Source organism: Anomaloglossus baeobatrachus, chromosome 5, assembly GCF_048569485.1.
Source record: "Anomaloglossus baeobatrachus isolate aAnoBae1 chromosome 5, aAnoBae1.hap1, whole genome shotgun sequence".
Taxonomy (NCBI): domain Eukaryota; kingdom Metazoa; phylum Chordata; class Amphibia; order Anura; family Aromobatidae; genus Anomaloglossus; species Anomaloglossus baeobatrachus.
In genome coordinates this window covers 390,373,747-390,388,299 of record NC_134357.1, presented here as the reverse complement: position 1 = coordinate 390,388,299, position 14,553 = coordinate 390,373,747, and the positions used below count along the sequence as shown (strand labels likewise).

Sequence of the window (14,553 nt, the reverse complement as noted above, 5' to 3'; positions counted from 1 at the left end):
GATTTAATTATGAAAGGATTATATAGCACAATTGCAGATGGAGTATACATACCTAAAACACAGACATTAACAATATGTTTTTGTGAGTCAGGAGGCCCCATGCACATTAGAGTCATAGAATGGTAGAGTTGGAAGGGACCTCAAGGGCCATCAGGTCCAACTCCCTACGAGTGCATATTTTCCTAAATCATCCCAGCTATTTGATTATCCAGCTTCCACTTGAAGATTTCCATTGATGGAGAGTTCACTACCTCCCGTGGCAGCTTGTTCCACTCTCTGACTCCCCTTACTACCTCCCATGGCAGCCTGTTCCAGTCTGTGACTGCCCTCAATACCTCCTGGGGTAGCCTGTTGCACTGTTGACTGTCCTCACTGTCAGAGAGTTTCTCCTAATGTCTAATCTGAATCTCCTTCCTTTTAGCTTCATCCCATTGCTTCTTGTACTTCCTTGTACTAATGAGAATAGGGTAGTTCCCTCTGCACTGTGACATCCCTTCAGATAGCTGTAGACAGCTATTAAGTCTCTCAGCCTTCTCTTCATATGACATGATTTGCAGATATTCTACCATCTTGGTTGCTCTTCTCTGGACTTGCTCCAATATATCGATGTCTTTCTTGAATTGGGGCACCCAGAACTGTACACAGTATTCCAGGTGGGGTCTGACCAGGGAGAGTATAGGGGAATAATTACCTCACTGCTAGTGAGCTGCTAGTGCCGGCTCCTGCTCTGTGCACATGTAGCTGCAGTACGCATCGGGTAATTAACCCTATGTGTACTGTAGCTAGGAGAGCAAGGAGCCAGCGCTAAGCAGTGTGCGCGGCTCCCTGCTCTCTGCACTGTGACATGTAGCTGCAGTACACATCGGGTAATTAACCCGATGTGTACTGTAGCTAGGAGAGCAAGGAGCCAGCGCTAAACAGTGTGCGCGGCTCCCTGCTCTCTGCACATGTAGCGACTTTATGATCGCTGCTGCGTCGCTGTGTTTGACAGCTAAGCAGCGATCATAACAGCGACTTACAAGGTCGCTGTTACGTCACAGAAAAAGGTGACATAACAGCGATGTCGCTGTCGCTATGTGTGAACCCAGCTTTAATCACCAAACTGTTCTCCTCAGCCCATTGTTCGAATGTGTCTAGACCCTTTTGAATACGCTCTTTTTCCTCTCTAGTATCAAATAATCCTGCAGAAACAATGGGTTCGGATGATTTTCTATCAAATATGCATGGGGGGCCTTTAGATAAACAGCCATTCATTTGAATGGAAAACATGAAATATTACTCCAGGAAAAAGAATAAATTGATGTAATTTTTCTGGTGATTACAGCTGATCACTAGCAGGTTCCTCAGCTGGACCAATACCGTCCAGCTGTTCCTGGTCCATGAAGGAAAATCATGACCATATAATTATTTGGGATTGGATTGGACTATCAAAATTCTTTTAATGACAACCAGATTTTTAATTGCAGGGCAGATACCCCTTGTGTAAAATTACAACCACTGGTAAAGGTTTAGTCAGTATGTGCAGCCTATATGAGCAGTTGTCAATCCCAAGCAGTTCACTAATGTGAAAAATTATATTTGTTGATTGCAAATTACCCTTTTATTAATATTAATAAATGAAGATATTGCAGGTGCTTTTTGGTGGACACAGTCTAAAATTATTCTTAGTTCCTATTTTTTTTTTTTTTACCAAGTCCAGTTTCAATATTCTACATCTATAGGTAAAGTGGTATTTACTGTCAGTTTTGGCACACTCAGGGGTCACATAAATGATTTTGCCTATCCAAAATCTCCAGAACTTGATGTATCTGCTGGAAAAGACTTCTAAGTCCAAGTAAGTCAAGTGTAATGAAACATAAAGCAGGACTCAATGCCCAGACTGACCAGGTGTCTATGAAATTACAAGTTCAGGCCTGCAGTCAGTCTGATGATTTTGGTCAGTATAAGGCTATGTGCGCACGTTGCGTACTAGCCCTGCAGATATTTCTGCAGCGATCTGAAGAGCACATGTGCGCTTTAGATCGCTGCAGAAATGTCCGTAGTGAGCGCCGATTCCATGCGCTCTGCCTGCAGCTCCTGCCATAGACAGAGCAGGAGCTGCCGGCAAAGCGCAGGAAAGAAGTGACATGTCACTTCTTTTTGCGCAGCGCTTCGGCAGTAGCCGAAGCGCTGCGCTCTTAGACGCCACGTGCGCACGGCCCCTGCACAATCTCCATAGACTGTGCAGGGGACGCAGGACGCATGCAGTTACGCTGCGCTACAAAGCGCAGCGTAACTGCATGTTTTTACGCAACGTGCGCACATAGCCTAAGGAACATGAAATATGCCCATAAGAACCCAACTTTAAGAAAACCTGGGCACATTTCAGAGCACAGTGAGATTGGAAGGCAAAAACTTGGATGAGCATGTCTTCAGCTTGTAAAACAGGGGACCCACCATGACTCTGACCACTGGTAGACACAGACAGAGAAAGGCCCCTGTGCAAGAACAGTATATGGGCCCTTTTATATGGGCCCTTTTCACCCCAATAGCTAATCAAAATGAACTACGTCAACCTGCTTTGGAGGTGGAAATGGGACCCCTTACCTCTTGGGCCCCTGTTGCACCAATGATATGTCGACCCCTGACTGTCGCTAAGAAGCCCAGAAACACCGTACCAAGAACAAGCCCTTTATTATTCACACACTGATTATGGTATTGAAGTAGTTAACATTTTTGTAAATGTGGTGCAAAGAACAAACTAAAGTCTGCTCCACCTGCCTATCTCCTACTATTTTATTCCTGCACTGGGGAACATTTGTACCTTGACTAGTTATTCTGAGACTCTAGAAGGTTTACAATTGTTCTTGGCAATAGACCAGTCAGCGAGAGGAGGGGGTCACTTAGTGCGTCAAGGCAAAGGAAAGGTTAAGGGCATTGCAGAAAAAACTGCTTATGAATGTCGTCATGTCACCTGTGATAAATGACCGCCTGTGTTCAAAAACCTGTGTGTTTGCTGACAACGCAGTCAGCCACAGGGGGAGGGAATGATGCAGATGAGGTTGGTATAATTTTAAAGCCATGGAATATTATCTGTTCGTATGCACAGAGCAGAAAAACATTGCTGTGTAGAGAAAACCTGGCAGCCTTCCGAGGACTAAACAGAACGGCAAAATTGGCAGAAGTGTAGTAGACGTCCGATGGATTGCTAGCTGCTATTCGACAACTCCCATGTGGACAATTATTTAAGGGCTTAAGCCTCATATTAATAATGCCCATACTTGACAGCTGAGATGTACAAACCACATAAAGCAGTGTCCGCAAAGGTTGTAAAAATACTCTAAAAATGGAAAATAACCTTTGGTAGGGAGATTTGACTTACCTCAGCACCTGTGCAGTACTGAGTCAGAGCTGAGCAATGCTCTGCAGGGCCATGTCACAGTAATTGCACGTTGCACATGAAGACCACTGCAAACATGCTAATTAGCACACAGTGTGACATGTAATTACACAGACAGAGCCCACGCTCTGTCATACCCGCAACCCCCCCTATAGAGATAGAAGGTAATAAGGCACTCGGATAGGGAAGTGTATGCACTTGTCCTTAGTTTGCCCTTCACCAACTCTGCCACAAATGAACAGAATATGTTAATTTCAGAATATATGTGCATAAATAAATAAATTTTATATATATATATATATATATATATATATATACAGTCATATGAAAAAGTTTGGGCACCCCTATTAATATTAACCTTTTTTCTTTATAACAATTTGGGTTTTTGGAACAGCTATTTCAGTTTCATATATCTAATAACTGATGGACTGAGTAATATTTCTGGATTGAAATGAGGTTTATTGTAATAATAGAAAATGTGCAATCCGCATTTAAACAAAATTTGACCGGTGCACAAGTATGGGCACCCTTATCAATTTCTTGATTTGAACACTCCTAACTACTTTTTACTGACTTACTAAAGCACTAAATTGCTTTTGTAACCTCATTAAGCTTTGAACTTCATAGGCAGGTGTATCCAATCATGAGAAAAGGTATTTAAGGTGGCCACTTGCAAGTTGTTCTCCTATTTGAATCTCCTATTAAGAGTGGCATCATGGGCTCCTCAAAACAACTCTCAAATGATCTGAAAACAAAGATTATTCAACATAGTTGTTCAGGGGAAGGATACAAAAAGTTGTCTCAGAGATTTAAACTGTCAGTTTCCACTGTGAGGAACATTGTAAGGAAATGGAAGAACACAGGTACAGTTCTTGTTAAGCCCAAAAGTGGCAGGCCAAGAAAAATATCAGAAAGGCAGAGAAGAAGAATGGTGAGAACAGTCAAGGACAATCCACAGACCACCTCCAAAGACCTGCAGCATCATCTTGCTGCAGATGGTGTCAATGTGCATCGGTAAACAATACAGCGCACTTTGCACAAGCTGTATGGGAGAGTGATGCGAAAGAAGCCGTTTCTGCAAGCATGCCACAAACAGAGTCGCCCGAGGTATGCAAAAGCACATTGGGACAAGCCAGTTACATTTTGGAAGAAGGTCCTGTGGACTGATGAAACAAAGATTGAGTTGTTTGGTCATACAAAAAGGCGTTATGCATGGAGGCAAAAAAACATTCCAAGAAAAGCACTTGCTACCCACAGTAAAATTTGGTGGAGGTTCCATCATGCTTTGGGGCTGTGTGGCCAATGCCGGCATCGGGAATCTTGTTAAAGTTGAGGGTCGCATGGATTCAACTCAGTATCAGCAGATTCTTGACAATAATGTACAAGAATCAGTGACGAAGTTGAAGTTACGCAGGGGATGGATATTTCAGCAAGACAATGATCCAAAACACCACTCCAAATCTACTCAGGCATTCATGCAGAGGAACAATTACAATGTTCTGGAATGGCCATCCCAGTCCCCAGACCTGAATATCATTGAACATCTGTGGGATGATTTGAAGCGTGCTGTCCATGCTCGGCGACCATCAAACTTAACTGAACTGGAATTGTTTTGTAAACAAGAATGGTCAAATATACCTTCATCCAGGATCCAGGAACTCATTAAAAGCTACAGGAAGCGACTAGAGGCTGTGATTTTTGCAAAAGGAGGATCTACAAAATATTAATGTCACTTTTATGTTGAGGTGCCCATACTTTTGCACCGGTCAAATTTTGTTTAAATTGCACATTTTCTGTTAGTACAATAAACCTCATTTCAATCCAGAAATATTACTCAGTCCATCAGTTATTAGATATATGAAACTGAAATAGCTGTTGCAAAAACCCAAATTGTTATAAAGAAAAAAGGTTAAGGGGTGCCCAAACTTTTTCATATGACTGTATATATATAAATATATATATATATATACAGTTAGGTCCAGAAATATTTGGACAGTGACACAATTTTCGCGAGTTGGGCTCTGCATGCCACCACATTGGATTTGAAATGAAACCTCTACAACAGAATTCAAGTGCAGATTGTAACGTTTAATTTGAAGGTTTGAACAAAAATATCTGATAGAAATTGTAGGAATTGTACACATTTCTTTACAAACACTCCACATTTTAGGAGGTCAAAAGTAATTGGACAAATAAACCAAACCCAAACAAAATATTTTTATTTTCAATATTTTGTTGCAAATCCTTTGAAGGCAATCACTGCCTTAAGTCTGGAACCCATGGACATCACCAAACGCTGGGTTTCCTCCTTCTTAATGCTTTGTCAGGCCTTTACAGCCGCAGCCTTCAGGTCTTGCTTGTTTGTGGGTCTTTCCGTCTTAAGTCTGGATTTGAGCAAGTGAAATGCATGCTCAATTGGGTTAACATCTGGTGATTGACTTGGCCATTGCAGAATGTTCCACTTGTTTCACTCATGAACTCCTGGGTAGCTTTGGCTGTATGCTTGGGGTCATTGTCCATCTGTACTATGAAGCGCCGTCCGATGAACTTTGCGGCATTTGGCTGAATCTGGGCTGAAAGTATATCCCGGTACACTTCAGAATTCATCCGGCTACTCTTGTCTGCTGTTATGTCATCAATAAACACAAGTGACCCAGTGCCATTGAAAGCCATGCATGCCCATGCCATCACGTTGCCTCCACCATGTTTTACAGAGGATGTGGTGTGCCTTGGATCATGTGCCGTTCCCTTTCTTCTCCAAACTTTTTTCTTCCCATCATTCTGGAACAGGTTGATCTTTGTCTCATCTGTCCATAGAATACTTTTCCAGAACTGAGCTGGCTTCATGAGGTGTTTTTCAGCAAATTTAACTCTGGCCTGTCTATTTTTAGAATTGATGAATGGTTTGCATCTAGATGTGAACCCTTTGTATTTACTTTCATGGAGTCTTCTCTTTACTGTTGACTTAGAGACAGATACACCTACTTCACTGAGAGTGTTCTGGACTTCAGTTGATGTTGTGAACGGGTTCTTCTTCACCAAAGAAAGTATGCGGCGATGATCCACCACTGTTGTCATCCGTGGACGCCCAGGCCTTTTTGAGTTCCCAAGCTCACCAGTCAATTCCTTTTTTCTCAGAATGTACCCGACTGTTGATTTTGCTACTCCAAGCATGTCTGCTATCTCTCTGATGGATTTTTTCTTTTTTTTCAGCCTCAGGATGTTCTGCTTCACCTCAATTGAGAGTTCCTTAGACCGCATGTTGTCTGGTCACAGCAACAGCTTCCAAATGCAAAACCACACACCTGTAATCAACCCCAGACCTTTTAACTACTTCATTGATTACAGGTTAACGAGGGAGACGCCTTCAGAGTTAGACTTGACAAAGGCTACACTCCAGTAGCCGAAACGCGTCGCTGTTGTGTCATTATCCATGGAGGACTATGTCTTAACTGTTCATATGTTTATATGACCGTTTTTATTGGAAACCAAGCAGAATAAAGCACCTGGAAATTTACTGACGTATTTCTCCTTCTTGCGCTGGGCAGAACTCTTCCCTCTTCAGAGTTAATTGCAGCCCTTAGAGTCCCTTATCCAATTACTTTTGGTCCCTTGAAAAAGAGGAGGCTATGCATTACAGACCTATGATTCCTAAACCCTTTCTCCGATTTGGATGTGAAAACTCTCATATTGCAGCTGGGAGTGTGCACTTTCAGCCCATATTATATATATAATTGTATTTCTGAACATGTTTTTGTAAACAGCTAAAATAACAAAACTTGTGTCACTGTCCAAATATTTCTGGACCTAACTGTATATATATATCAGCGGTTTACATACACTATCTAAAAAGACACATCTGAAGGTTTTTCGCACTATCTAACATGAAATTAGAATAAACCTTTCCTGTTTTAGGTCAATTAGGAAACAAAATTATTAATATTTACCAAATGCCAGAGTAATAAGAGAGAGAATATTTTAAGGCATTTTAATTACTGTCTGCAAAGTCAAATGTTTACGTACATTTCATTAGTATTTGGTACCATTGCCCTAACACTTTATGATTTGGGTCACACGTTTTTTATATCCTTCCACAAGCTTCTCACAATAGCTGGTAGGAATTTGGGCCCATTCCTCCTGACAGAGGAATTCCTCCTTGCTCGCATATACCTTTTCAGCTTTGCCCATAAATTTTCAATAGGATTGAGATCATGGCTTTCTGATGGTCACTCCAAAACATTGACTTTGGTATCCTTAAGCCACTTTGTAACCAATTTGGCTTTATGTTTTGGGTCATTGTCCATTCGGAAGACCCATTTCCGCCCAAGCTTTAAGTTCATGGCTGATGTGTTGAGATATTGCTTCAGTAATGCCACATAATCTTCTTTCCTCAGGATGCCATCTATTTTGTAAAGTGCACCAGTCCAAGCAAAACAACTCCACAACATGATGCTGCCACCCCCGTGTTTCACAGTTGGGATGGTGAAGTAAAGTTTTATCATCCTATCTCGTTTCCTTCTGGGTTAAGCCAAAGACTTATCAGTAGCCCCTCGTACAATGCTCAGCATTCATAGAACTGGTTGTTCTGCAGCAGATAAAGATGATTTCATCAAAGCTGCAGCAGGCAGCCCAGTAAGTACATAATTGGAATCAGGGTCTCTGCTACTATACCATTAAGCTCTCAGTTGAGGGAGTGAAAACCTGGTAGCAGATTTCCTAGAAGACATTTTTTTTCTTCATATGATGAAAACAGATGCAACAAGGTTAGTAAAAACTGACACATTGGCTAAAAATTCAAATGAGACAAAAATTGATGTGTTGAAACCAGCCTTAGGCCTCCGACACACACCCGTGCCGCCGGTACGTGTTTGCCATTTTTTGCACGTACCGGCGGCACGGAGACACGTTCAGCAATGCTACCCTATTGTAGCAGGCACACACACGTAAAACCACACGGAACGTGTGTCCGTGTGCGTTTGTACGTGTGTGCGTTTTTCTACACGCTGACATGTCCACGTTTTCTCCGGCAGCACGGGTGTCACACGGTCCGCACCCGTACCACACGGATGTAGTGTGGATGCGGTCCCGTGTGACACGCGCCGGAGAAAACACACGTGTCAGTGACAAAAAAACAAAACATTTACTCACCTTCTCCAGCCCTCCTGTCTCTGACGCTGCTGCCACTTGCTGCCGACCGCCGCTCATTATGCTCATTTAATATTCACTTTACTGCGGCCAGCAGCAGCAGCGGGGAGACGTCAGGGCTGGAGCCGAAGATCAGCACCACGGACAGCAGCGCGGACCACGTGAGTATGCAAATTACCGGTTCTACGTGTGCTACCGCGGATAGCACACGTAGAACACACGTGGACCGCACGTGCCTGAGACACGTACTTACCACACGCAACACACAGGGTAATTACGTGTCTCGCGGCACGTGCGTGTTTTTAACGGAAGTGTGTTTCAGGCCTTAGGCAAAGTCAGATGTTTTGGGGTGTTTTCCCCAGAAACCACACCACTCTTGGCAAAGGGTTGTACTTGTACCTGTTATTGGTGCTCACTATCACTCTAATGAATGCTAGAAGCAGTACCTGGGCTGTAATAGGGTTTAAAGAGAGGATACCCAACTTAATTAAGTCCAAAACAATTCATTATGAGTCCTGACTACTCAATCCTTTGTAATATGAATAGTAAAGGAAGAAAAGGAATCCCTCCACAGGTTTAAAGTTGTGGTGATGCAATTAAAGGGGTTGTCCACTTCTTTTACATTGATGGCCTATTCTTAGGGGTACTTTGCCCACTACGACATCGCAAGCCGATTGTAGCGATGCCGAGCGCGATAGTCCCCACCCCCGTTGCAGCAGCGATATCTTGTGATAGCTGCCGTAGCGAACATTATCGCTACTGCAGCTTTACATGCACTTACCTGCCCTGCGGCGTCGCTCTGGCCGGCAAACCGCCTCCTTCCTAAGGGGGCGGGTCGTGTGGCGTCACAGCGACGTCACACGGCAGGCGGCCAATAGAAGCAGGGGGCGGAGATGAGCGGGACGTAAACATCACGCCCACCTCCTTCCTTCCTCATTGCAGCCGGGACGCAGGTAAGGCGATGTTCCTCACTCCTGCGGCTTCACACACAGCGATGTGTGCTGCCGCAGGAACGAGGAACAACATCGTAACATCGGTCCTTCCGAAATTATGGAAATGACCGACGTTACACCGATGATACGATTTCGATGCTTTTGCGCTCGTTAATCGTATCAAAAACGATTTACACACTCCGATATCGACAGCGACGCCGGATGTGCGTCACTTTCGATTTGACCCCACCGACATCGCAGCTGCGATGTCGTAGTGTGCAAAGTACCCCTTAGGATAGATCATCAATGTCTGATCGGCCAGGGTCTGACACCCATCACCCCCACTAATCAGCTGTTCTTGGTACTGGCGGCTGTAAATGCTCAGTTCCGGAGCTATGAAGCGGGAAGCCCTATCCCAGCAGAGGGACACCAGCTTCCCTTCTTCATTCAATGTGTGTGTGTTGTGCTCCCATTGGGGGTGTGCGGCATGTACAATAACGTCCAGTGTTCCCGCCTCTTCCCTGCTGGTCCCCGTCATTGACCTGGACGCTACATAAGTCACATACCCAAGTCTCTTTGCAAAACAATTCAGGAATCAATTTATTGGAGGTCACCACTTCTCCCTTACTTCAGACAAACAGGCCCACTTGTGCTGCCTCCACTCTCATGGGGGTTTTCTTCCTTGCCGGAAATTGCTCTGGGTAACCTTTTCCTAGTGGTTTCCATGTCTCACTTGGATGATGTACCAGCTCCAGACCAGATCAGGATCCCACCGGCGGTCTCTATACTCTGACGTGCCATTGATTTCAGGATGCTCTACAGCCCGTCCACAGAGTGAGGTCTTGACACATGTGAGGATGCCTCGTGTTCTGAACAGGCTATGACTTCTATGCCTGTCCGCACACTTGAACCTCCGCCGCTTATCTGGCCAACTTTCCTGCTTTTCCAGAACCATCTCTGCTTACTCCTCCCTCCTTGTCTCCATGGTTACCACTGGGCGATTTACATCTGTTCCTGCTCTATTCTAACAAACTCACTATCACTGACACCCTACTCCTGCACACTTGGTCCCTAGTTACAGTACACTAAAACATCCTATATTATTAATATAATATCTATCCTATCTATAACCCTTTATCTACAGTAATCCTGACTCTCTACACTATGTCTCCCACCTAACAGAGCATGAGGGGCCAGCATCTTACATTATACATTACACATCATTTAGAGTGTACTAACATATGCATATTATCAAAGACATTACTTGACATAAAACATATGAAACTTGCAGTCGCTAGGTGGCGCCGACCGCTGTGCTCGTCTAGCTCTGCTACATCGCAGACACAGCAGAGCACTCCTAAAAACAACTTACATTAAATACAATACACTCTTATATACATTATATTTATAATACAATGACACTTTCCCCATAGGAGTGGACGTAGCCCACCCACCTCCTACAGCTGCCTCGTCTTCTGATAATGACTGCAGCTGCCTTCAGTTGATCTGAATGGGAGGCAGAATGGGATGTGCAGTACCCAGCTGCGGCCGCTATCTGAAGATGGGGCAGCTCCGGAACTGTGCGTTTCCGGTAGCCTGCTCCCGCCGCCGGCACCTAGAGCAGCTAATCGGCGGATGTGCCAGATGGCAGACCCTGGCCCATCAGACATTGTTTATCTATCTTAGGATAGGTAATCATTGTAAAAGTAGGGGCAACCTCTTTAAGCACAAAAATAGGACCACATTGCTAATCAGGACCCCTTTCTTCTAAGCCTACATTATAAAGGAGGTCATGGCTTATCTTTGTGTTCAATGAAACTGACACATGTTATGTGTATGGGTGCCTTAATACAAGTTTATTTCTGGTGCTTTTTGCTGATTTTTATTTTTTATTTTTTTCAAAAAATAATGCTGCAGCCAGATGTTTGCTGGCAGTCAATAGGGACATATTAGCAGTAATATATGCAGAGTCTTTTTTAATTAGGCATTTTTTCAATTTACTTCCTTTTTTGTTTGTGCCTTTTTTTTTTAAAATCACAGCATTCTGGTATGACTTCTTTACAGCCAGTTTTTCACCCGTGGTCCTCAATTGTCTCTCCATGTGACATTTTTTCTATATGTATTTTTTGGTGGTGTTTTTTTTTGCATCTTTGACAAATCATTTGAGGAATCTTGGTTTCACAAGATCATAAATTCACATGACTTGTAATGTTAAAAAAGCAACTAAGGAAATCTGACCAAAAAAACACTGAAATTCCATTAAAATCATGTTAAGTTCTGTATTTTCCGCAAAGTCCCTTGTAAAGTTTTAATACTTCTTTTTCTGCACAGTAGTATAATCTGCGGTACATAGTGAGATAAATGACTGCTCAGGCTGAGGTCACACTTGGAATAGACCCAGCATCTGCAGAGTCACAACCATTGAAGGTGGGGGTGGGGAGTGGTCCTGATAAGGGGCTGTTCTTTTCAACAACTCCTGTTCAACAATTGTAAGAGCTGCAACATAGCCAGACAGAGAGCCCCCTCCATATCAGCAGACATGTCAAATCCTAATGAGCAAATACTTGACCTTCTTATTCTGTCTACTTTCCTCTCTTGTCTTATGACATTAAACTCCTTGTATAAAATGAAGTCGAGAGAGAGTTATTTACCCTCTTAAAAGTTCTGAATTAAACTCGCCGCAGAGCTCGTAGCAGTCAGTCCTATGCTTGATGAGCCATAGGAGAACTGAAATGATCTGTCTATACAGCTAATGATATATACTGTATATCAAATATGGTGCCCACATGCAATGAAAGAATGTGAAGGGTGCTTTACACGCTGCAACATCGCTAGCGATTTCTAGCGATGTCGTGCGTGATAGCACCCGCCCCTGTCGTACATGCGACATTTGATGATCGCTGCCATAGCGAACATTATTGCTACGGCAGCGTCACACGCACATACCTGTGCGGCGACGTCGCTGTGACCGCCGAACAATCCCTCCTTCAAGGGGGAGGTGCGTTCGGCGTCACAGCGACGTCACCGTGACGTCACTAAGCGGCCGCCCAATAGCAGAGGAGGGGCGGAGATGAGCGGGATGTAACATTCCGCCCACCTCCTTCCTTCCGCATTGCCGGTGGACGCAGGTAAGGAGATGTTCGTCGTTCCTGCGGTGTCACACATAGCGATGTGTGCTGCTGCAGGAACGGCGAACAACATCGTACCTGTGGCAGCAGCGATATTAAGCAAAGGAGCGACATGTCAATGATCACCGTTTTTGAACGATTTTGCGATCGTTGATCGTTGCTCCTTGGTGTCACACGCTGCAATGTCGCTAACGGCGCCAGATGTGCGTCACTAACGACGTGACCCCGACGATATATCGGTAGCGATATATCGGTAGCGATCTCGCAGCATATAAAGTACTCTTAAGGGCGGTGGCACATGCTACGATATATCGGGCGATATGCGGATTCCGTGACGCACATCTGGCATCGTTAGAGATATCGTAGCGTGTGACAGCTACGAACGACTGTCAATGAGCAAAAATACTCACCTTATCATTGCTCGTTGACACGTCGTTCCTCCTTCTGTGCGCCGGTTGTTCGTCATTCCCGAGGCAGCACACATCGTTCCGTGTGACACTCCGGGAATGACGAACACAGCTTACCTATGTCCCGCTGGCAATTCGGAAGGAAGGCGGTGGGCGGGATGTTACGTCCTGCTCATCTCCACCCCTCCGTTTCTATTGGGCGGCTGCTGTGTGACGTCGCTGTGACTCCAAACGTCCCTCCCCCTTCAGGAAGAGGATGTTTGCCGCCCACAGCGAGGTCGTTCGGGAGGTAAGTACGTGTGACGGGGTTAAACGACTTTGTGCGCCACGGGCAACCAATTGCCCGTGACGCACAAACAACGGGGGCAGGTGCGATCGCTCATGCGATCGCATTATATATCGTCTCGTGTAACGCCGCCCTTAAGGGTACTTTACAAGCTGCGATCTTGCTAGCGAGATCGCAAGTGATCGTACCCGCCCCCGTCGGTTGTGCGACACTGGCAAATCGCTGCCCGTGGCGCAGAACCTCGTTAGTCCCCATCACACGGACTTACCTGCCCAGCGACGTCACACAGCAGGCGTCCATTAGAAGCGGAGGGGCGGAGATGAGCGGGACGTAACATCCCGCCCAGCTCCTTCCTTCTGCATTGCCGGCGGGACGCAGGTAAGGAGATGTTCGTTGCTCCTGCGGTGTCACATCATAGTGTGATGCCGCAGGAACGAGGAACAACATCGCTAATAAGCAGACAACGATTTTTGGTTTCAGGACGACCTTTCCACGGCAAACGATTTTGACCTCTTTTGCGATCGAATAAGGTCGCTCGTAGGTATCACACACTGCGATTTCCTTAATGAAGCCGGATGTGCGTCACAAACACCGTGACCCCGACAATAATTCACTAACGATATCGCAGCGTGTAAAGCCCCCTTTAGACTATGTCAACAATTTTTTTAGTTATTAAATTTATGTGAACAGGAGCATAGCTATTGATGATACATAGGTAGCAGGTAAACCGTGGCCCTATGGGAGCCCTCTGTTCCAACGCAAAGATGAATACCATTTGATAGGTAGTGGTCAATGTTAGAGACTTTGGTTGGACCCCTACCTACCAAAGTTTCTAAGAAGGACCCTAACATTTACGTTGTACCTCTGATCTGGATTTTCTTCTAGTCTATGTTTGATTTCCTGACATATTTGCTTACTATAGTTTCCGTCTATCTCCCCCCATTGCCTTTTTCATCCACTGTCATCTACTGGTAAATCTCTTTATACTGTAATTCATCCTATTTTCATTTTCTTTCCCTGGGTCACTCTGTTCTCTTGTTGCCTGATGTGTGATATGGCTGTCATTGCTTTGCTTCTGGCAATGGTCATACACCCCGTATCCATTCTGTACCCTGCCACCAATCCGCAGGGCCTGTCACATTTCATCTGAACATTAGCTTGTCCTGAGTAATCTCTGACCCCACTGGGAGGCGAAAAAGCCAATGTCATATTGTCTCACAGCACTAGACTTGAGTATTCAAAAGGGAAATTGCATTTGATTTTGCTAATGATGTCC

The 14,553-nt window shown here is 44.6% G+C and overlaps 1 protein-coding gene across 1 annotated transcript in view; it reads left to right on the top strand.

Moving 5' to 3' along the window:
* Nucleotides 1-14,553, top strand: part of STAC2 (SH3 and cysteine rich domain 2) — a 116,728-nt gene that overhangs the window by 51,910 nt on the left and 50,265 nt on the right. The window lies entirely within an intron of this gene.